Raw genomic sequence first — 8,664 nt, forward strand, 5'->3', positions numbered from 1 at the left:
TGTGTCAAGCTGGAGTCCCAGAGATTAAGTCAGCTACTGAAATGAGAAGAGAAGACTACCACTCTCTCTGGAAAGTAGTGATTTTGGTTTATTTCTTACAAGCTTATATACTTTAACAATATCAAATTCTAGGGATGCAAGGCTGGTTTAACATACGCAAGTCTATAAACGTTATCCACCATATTAACAGAGGCAAAAATAAAGATCACATGATCCTCTCAATAGATGCAGAAAAAGCATTTGATAAAATCCAGCATCCTTTTCTAATTAGAACACTGAAGAGTATAGGCACAGGTGGCACATTTCTAAAACTGATTGTAGCTATCTATGACAAAACCACAGCCAATATTTTACTGAATGGAGTAAAACTGAAAGCTTTTCCTCTTAGAACTGGAACCAGACAAGGTTGTCCTCTGTCACCTTTACTATTCAACGTAGTGCTGGAAGTTCTAGCCAATACAATTCGGCAAGACAAGGAAATAAAGGGAATCCAAATGGGAGCAGAGGAGGTCAAACTCTCCCTCTTTGCTGATGACATGATCTTATACTTAGAGAACCCCAAAGACTCAACCACAAGACTCCTAAAAGTCATCAAAAAATACAGTAATGTTTCAGGATATAAAATCAATGTCCACAAGTCAGTAGCCTTTGTGTACACCAATAACAGTCAAGATGAGAAGCTAAATAAGGACACAACTCCCTTCACCATAGTTTCAAAGAAAATGAAATACCTAGGAATATACCTAACGAAGGAGGTGAAGGACCTCTGTAAAGAAAACTATGAAATCCTCAGAAAGGAAATAGCAGAGGATATTAACAAATGGAAGAACATACCATGCTCATGGATGGGAAGAATCAACATTGTTAAAATGTCTATACTTCCCAAAGCAATCTACCTATTCAATGCCATTCCTATCAAAATACCAACATCGTACTTTCAAGATTTGGAAAAAATGATTCTGCGTTTTGTATGGAACCGGAAAAAACCCCGTATAGCTAAGGCAGTTCTCTGTAACAAAAATAAAGCTGGGGGCATCAGCATACCAGATTTTAGTCTGTACTACAAAGCCATAGTGGTCAAGACAGCATGGTACTGGCACAAAAACAGAGACATAGACACTTGGAATCGAATTGAAAACCAAGAAATGAAACTAACATTTTACAACCACCTAATCTTTGATAAACCAAACAAGAACATACCTTGGGGGAAAGACTCCCTATTCAATAAATGGTGTTGGGAGAACTGGATGTCTACATGTAAAAGACTGAAACTGGACCCACACCTTTCCCCACTCACAAAAATTGATTCAAGATGGATAAAGGACTTAAACTTAAGGCATGAAACAATAAAAATCCTCAAAGAAAGCATAGGAAAAACACTGGAAGATATTGGCCTGGGGAAAGACTTCATGAAGAAGACTGCCATGGCAATTGCAACAACAACAAAAATAAACAAATGGGACTTCATTAAACTGAAAAGCTTCTGTACAGCTAAGGAGACAATAACCAAAACAAAGAGACAACCTACACAATGGGAAAGGATATTTGCATATTTTCAATCAGACAAAAGCTTGATAACTAGAATCTATAGAGAACTCAAATTAATCCACATGAAAAAAGCCAACAATCCCATATATCATTGGGCAAGAGACATGAATAGAACTTTCTCTAAAGACGACAGACGAATGGCTAACAAACACATGAAAAAATGTTCATCATCTCTATATATTAGAGAAATGCAAATCAAAACAACCCTGAGATATCATCTAACCCCAGTGAGAATGGCCCACATCACAAAATCTCAAAACCGCAGATGCTGGCGTGGATGTGGAGAGAAGGGAACACTTTTACACTGCTGGTGGGACTGCAAACTAGTACAACCTTTCTGGAAGGAAGTATGGAGAAATCTCAAAGCACTCAAGCTAGACCTCCCATTTGATCCTGCAATCCCATTACTGGGCATCTACCCAGAAGGAAAAAAATCCTTTTATCATAAGGACACTTGTACTAGACTGTTTATTGCAGCTCAATTTACAATCACCAAAATGTGGAAACAGCCTAAATGCCCACCAACCCAGGAATGGATTAACAAGCTGTGGTATATGTATACCATGGAATACTATTCAGCCATTAAAAAAAATGGAGACTTTACATCCTTCGTATTAACCTGGATGGACGTGGAAGACATTATTCTTAGGAAAGCATCACAAGAATGGAGAAGCATGAATCCTATGTACTCAATTTTGATATGAGGACAATTAATGACAATTATGGTTATGGGGGGGAAACAGAAAGAGGAAAGGAGGGAGGTGGGTGGGGCCTTGGTGTGTGTCACACTTTATGGGGGCAAGACATGATTGCAAGAGGGACTTTACCTAACAATTGCAATCAGTGTAACCTGGCTTATTGTACCCTCAATGAATCCCCAACAATAAATATATATATATATATATATATATATATATATATATATATATATATATATATATATATATATATATATATATATATATATCAAATTCTACATGTACACACATGTACACATTCTACATCATTAACTATCTTTCATCACATGTTCCTAATGATAATGGTCAATTGTTCCTAATGATAATAAACAAAACAACCATAAAACTTGTTAATCTACAATCTACTAAGCTGTCAATAATATCACCTGATGCCAACACCTGGCACCAGTAAATCTAACAAACACATCCATAAACTTCTCTAACTAAAAAACAAAATGCCAAATGTGGGGAATAATAGTTTCTGGTGATCACAAGGCCAAACAACAGACTCTGATCTTCTGCTTTCAAAGCCCTTCCAGGAAATTTCTCAGATATACAGATTCTCCCTGCAGAGTCTGCCTCCTACGTGACTGGCCTCCCAATCCACATGAAGAAACATCTTATAAGAAAGTCCCTTCAATGGATCTCTGAAAACTTCATCACAGTGCCTGCTTCTGGTTCTTAAAGTACTCAGGTTATATTTACCCATTTCTTTTGTTAGCATCCAAATTATACATCATCACAGAAAATACGGCAGCCTGTCGATCGGTCACTTTCTTAGCATACTGGACTCATTGACAAACTAAATATAAAACAAAACACAAAACAAAGAATAAAACAAAAGAATCAACTGAACTTCCTATAAGACCATCAATTTTTGACAATGAATTCAAAGTTTCAATCCCTTCAGCTAAATTCTCCAAAATGGAATCTCCATCAACATGCTCTAATTTAATTTGAAATGTTTCATACACTTTTTGTTTCAATCTAATAATATCATCTGTAAGATTCTCATGATTTAACAAATGCTTCTTAACCTTATACCAAGGGAATTCAGTTGCATTGTACCTTACTGGCGTTGTACAAAAAGAAATCATATTCCAATCACATCTTAATTTTATCCGTTTTTGTAAGCTAGACATTTGGTCTCCTAACATTATTACAGCTTGCTCTAAATCTGAAAGTTCATTATGGATTTCTGTGTCAATTTGTCTTTGAGCCATCCAAAGCTGCTCAGAATTATGGTGCCATTCCATGACAAAATCTTCAGTTTTGATGCTCTTGGTCAGAGTAAACCCAGCAGCAGCAGCAGCAGCAGCAATGACAGCAATTATTCCCAATATCACTGCAATCAGCATTCCGATGAAACATCTGGTTCATCTCAGGACCTTCTTGACTATCATTTGCAGGATGGACAACATGGGAGATTCTTTAGGGGCAGGAAAGCTTCACTGGCAGCCAAGTACCTGTTCTGGCTCTTAGAAAATATACCTGCTCTTTGGAAATATCTAACTGAACAGAGCTGTTAATACATATATACATAGTACAGGTTTGTAGAAAGCAAATTTCACCATTTGTTTTGTTCCAATAAATAGGACATTTAAGCCAAACAAAAGGCAATCTCAAGCAAGCCTGAATATCACAAGTTGTTTCTCTAGTAAAGAACAAAGTATAATTTACATGTTGTTTAGCATGATATAGTCCTACAACCCACGTCTGAAGAGGGCAGAGTGCAATTCCTACCTTCCACAAGTGATTTTATTTATGATATTTTAATAAACCAGGGGAGGGAGGAGAAAATCCTCCATTTCTCCACATAATATGACTAGATGCTGCAGTGGAAATTGATGTATGATTCCTTTTCCATCTCAAAGGTGTCATAGACTCCTGATTGTGTGCAAAGCCATGAGGGTCCAAATCAATGACACTTCCATAGAAAGTATTAGCAACTAAAAACACACTGTCACCTTTACACTTTGTTTAATGCACCCAATCACTTATTTGTGAAAAGGTGTGTGTTTGATAAAGTGGTAATTCAGGAGGAGCCACAGCATAATTAAGTTTTGTTCCGGAAATAGAAATCCCTGACAAAAGATACATTTCCACTTGTGGGAATTCACTAGTGTTATGCCTGATGCTTATCCAGACTTGAAACTTCATGGTTAGACAATGAGGTTTATTACCAAAGCACATAGGTGGTCCACTGACTCCAGTACTATAATTAAAGAGTGTCATGCCTTCTTCATTAGGTTTTAAGGGACCACGAGTGTCATAAGGTCCTGGAAGCCAAGAAAACTCATTCATATAAATTGGAACACTGGGTTCAAACCAACTGACTCCCATCAGTAGAGGAGGGTTTGGAATATATGTCCAATATTGAAAAGCTTGTGCACTTACCTGACTGCTTTGGGAAGAAAATATAGCAATCATAGCAAGAAACAAGTTGAGTGTAGTTAGAGGCTGTTTTGCCTGTGCCACCAGATCTTCAGCTTTACGACAGAATTTTTTAACTTGGTCCCAAGACATCTCTGTGGCATTCTTTGTTCTTTCCAGCAATGTTCTTTTCCTCTTGGTAGCGCTGTTCAGAGTCATTCTGAAAAAAGGTCATGTCAGTGTATGTGGATCTGATTGCTGGTCCTTTGCTTTCATGGTAAAGTTTTAAAAGTTTGTCTGAGATCCAAAGATCTCCAATGTCTGTAGAAATAAAAGCATAGCCTCTTCCCCATCATATTACCTGAATAGGCAACCACTTATTGGTAGGAAGATCCTTATAGTAAACAGGCTGATATAAGGGTTCAGTGATATTTTTATCCCAATGTTTATGAGCAGGGATTTCATTTTTGTCATTCATATTCAAAAAATGTAATGTAAACAGGACAGAATGCAATATATTCCTGGGGGGGTTCATTATACTGTTTTCCCCCTTTCTTTTGTTTAAGTAGCATTTCTTTTAATGTGCGATTTTATCTTTCTCTGATGCTTGACCTGTACTATTACCTGGAATTCCAGTGGTATGTTTTATATAATATAATTGAAAAAATGCTTGACACTTACCAGAGATATAAGCTGAGCCATTATCAGTTTTTATCATATGTGGCTTTCCTATTACAGCAAAGATTTCTAATCAATGCATAATAACTGCATCTGCCTTTTCTGAAGTCTGTAGCACCTGAAAAGTGTGAGTAGGTATCTATAGAATGATGTATATATTTTAATGATCTAAATTCAGCAAATTGTGTAACATTCATTTGCCATTATGATTACTTTTGAATCCTTTTGGATTAACTCTGCTTGGCAGAGTGGTAGCATTGATAGGCTGACACATAGGATAGGATTGAACAATGGCTCGAGCTCAGTGCCAAGATATATGATGTCTTTGTTTTAATGATTGTGCATTAGTATGATGTAGTGTTTGTTCTTGTTGAGCTGATAATACGAGCTTATTAAGTGATCAATCTGAGCATTTCCTAAAGAAAGATATCCAGGTAAATTAGAATGAGCTCTTATATGTGAGATGAATAAAGGCTGAGTTCTGAATCTCAGTTAGCATTGTAGATTCTTGAATAAAGTTATCAATTCTGACTCCTTCCAAGGTAAAGTAACCATTTCTATTGTTTGAACTATATGGGCCAAATATTGGAAGTCAGGTACTATGTTTAGAGAAATATCAGAATAATTAGTCAATAACATAATGATAGCAAATAATTCTGCCTTTTGAACAGATTGATAAGGAGATTGTTGAGTCTTATGGTTATAAGGACCCAGATATTCAGAAATGCCCATTTTACTGGTGGCTGTGTAAAATGTAGGTGTTCCTTGAATGGGTTCTGATTTCACTATCTTGGGCAAAATCCATGTAGTGTTTTTCAAAAATTGTAAACATTTATCAGTAGGATAATGATTATCAATTTCACCTAAAAAAATCAGCCAATGTTATTTGCCAATATTTGTACTTAATATGTATAATTGATTTATTTGTTGGTTGGTTAATGTGACTATAATTTTGTCTGGATCTCTACCTGCAAGCTGACGTAATTGATGACATCCTTTAATAGTTATTAAAGAAATTTTTTGAACATAGGTTTCCAATTTTTTGTAGCTCTATTAGATAAAAAACACTGTTGTATAAATGCTTCCTTTTGAGCTATTAACCCAGTTGAAGAATGTTTAGAAGGAAAAATGTAGAGAATGAAATGAGTGTAATCATATATTCTATCTTTTTGTATGTGACTTTCAAGCCAAACTAACTTTTTCAGCTTCCTTGGTTAATTGATGAAGACTATGTAAGTCCGGATCTCCTTCTAGAATTGAAAATAAATTTTCTAGGGCATAAGTGGGAATGCCTAATGATGTTCTAACCCAATTGATGTCTCCCAATAACTTCTGAAAGTCATTAAGAGTTTTCAGGGTATCTCTTCTAATTTGTATTTTCTGGGGAATTATGGTTTGAGCTGTTAGTTTATACCCTAAATAATTCCATGGTTCCTCTGTTTGAATTTTATCTGAAGCAATACAAAGTCCATATGGAACAAAATGAATACAAGCCTTTTGATAGAGTCTTACAATTCATCCTTGGATGGATGATCAAACAAAGTATCATCCATATAATGTAGGCAAATACTTTGAGGGAATTCCTGTTTAAGCGTTTCTAATGGTTGGTGCACAAATAATTGACATAAGGCAGGGCTATTCAACATGCCTTGAGGCAATACCTTCCACTGATATCTAGAAGCAGGTTGAGAATTATTTAAAGAGGGAATAGTAAAAGCAAAGTGTTCTGCATCTTGTGGCTGAAGTTTACTAAAGAAAAAAAATCTTTTAAATCTATAATAAAAATAGGATATTCTCTTGGAATTAAAGAAGGATTAGGCATTCCTGACTGTAATGGGCCCATAGGTTATATTATAGCATTGATCTTGCTTAAGTCAGTTAACATGCGCCCTCTACCAGATTTTTTCTTTATTACAAATACTAGAAAATTCCATGGGCTGGTGGAATGTTCTATGTTCCCTTGTTCCAATTGTTCTTTCACTAAGGCTTGAAGCACTCTAACTTCTCCAGGGATAGGGGTCACTGTTCCACCCAGACAGGCTTATCTGTCTTCCATTGTAATGGTAGAACTAAGTGCTGTGCAGCAGTCCCTAAGGAAAATCCTCTGTTAAAGTTGAATATCCTAGACCAGTTTTGTCACACCCCATCTGCACAGTTTCAGATGGTAATGATGTATTTTTTGCAGTGGAATTATTACCCATATTAACCATAATGTTTTTAGCCACATTGGAAAGGGTAGGAATTGATAGCATAGTGCCCCCATTGTTGTAATAGACCTCTTCCCTATAAGGTGAGCGCAATTGGGGCTATATATGGTTGAAATTGCACTTGTTGTTGGTCTGGGCCATAGCACTTAAGTGGTTTCACACTTTGTCAATATTAGTCATAGTTCCTAGGCCCACAGAGGTGGCTTTTATTTTTGTTTTTGGCCAATCTTCAGGCCACATATAAGAAACTATAATGGACACATCCCATATCCACTAAACTAGAGAGAGAGAGACACCATTATTAAAGGTAACTGTGGATTGAGGTCTGGCATCATTTATGTAGGTGTGCCAGTATATTTGTTTTCCAGTTCTTCTAAATCCTCCTTCTCTTTTAGTAGGAGCAGTTTTTCCATTATGATAGGGGAGGACAAGCAACTGAGCCAGCCTCTGTCCAGATTGTAAATTCACATCTTTAGTAGCTGATGCCATAGTCAATATTTCCCCCATTGTATCTTCATCAATCACTCCAGTATAAATAGTTAATCCTTCCATAGTTAAACTATTTCTTCCTAACAAAAAGCCTACAGTATTACCAGGTATTGGACCAAAAATTCCCATGGGTATTTTTTAGGGGGTTCTGCAGCTTTAATGGTAACATCCATTGCTAGAGGTATATCAAGAGCAGCACTCCCTGGAGTGGCATGAAATAAATTTTGAACTGAAATTTTTTCAGAATTTTCGGGACTTTTTAATTTTGGTTCATCTGAGCATGGACTTGGCTGTTGCTCACTGGGTAGTGGTGTTGAGCATTCCCTGTGTTGTTTGTCTGAGGACTCCAGGGCCAGCCCCCTGAGGTGTTTCCCTGGCTCTGATTTTGGGAGAGTAAATTGCCATCTTTATCCTTTATGAAGCAGCATTCATTAGTCTAGTGTTCGCCTTTGCCATACCTACAGCATAGGCCAGCAGCCCTAGCATTAGAAACCTTTGAGTCCTTTTGAGTTTTTCTATATTCCTTTCTGATATGTCCAGCTTTGCCACAATTATAGCATTTAGTTTTTGCCGCTACAAGCAGGCCTTTTAAGGCTGTGGCTAAGAGATTTGCCTGAAAAGTTCCAGAACCT

The sequence above is a fragment of the Nycticebus coucang genome, chromosome 14 (genome assembly GCF_027406575.1).
Source record: "Nycticebus coucang isolate mNycCou1 chromosome 14, mNycCou1.pri, whole genome shotgun sequence".
NCBI classification, from domain to species: Eukaryota; Metazoa; Chordata; class Mammalia; order Primates; family Lorisidae; genus Nycticebus; species Nycticebus coucang.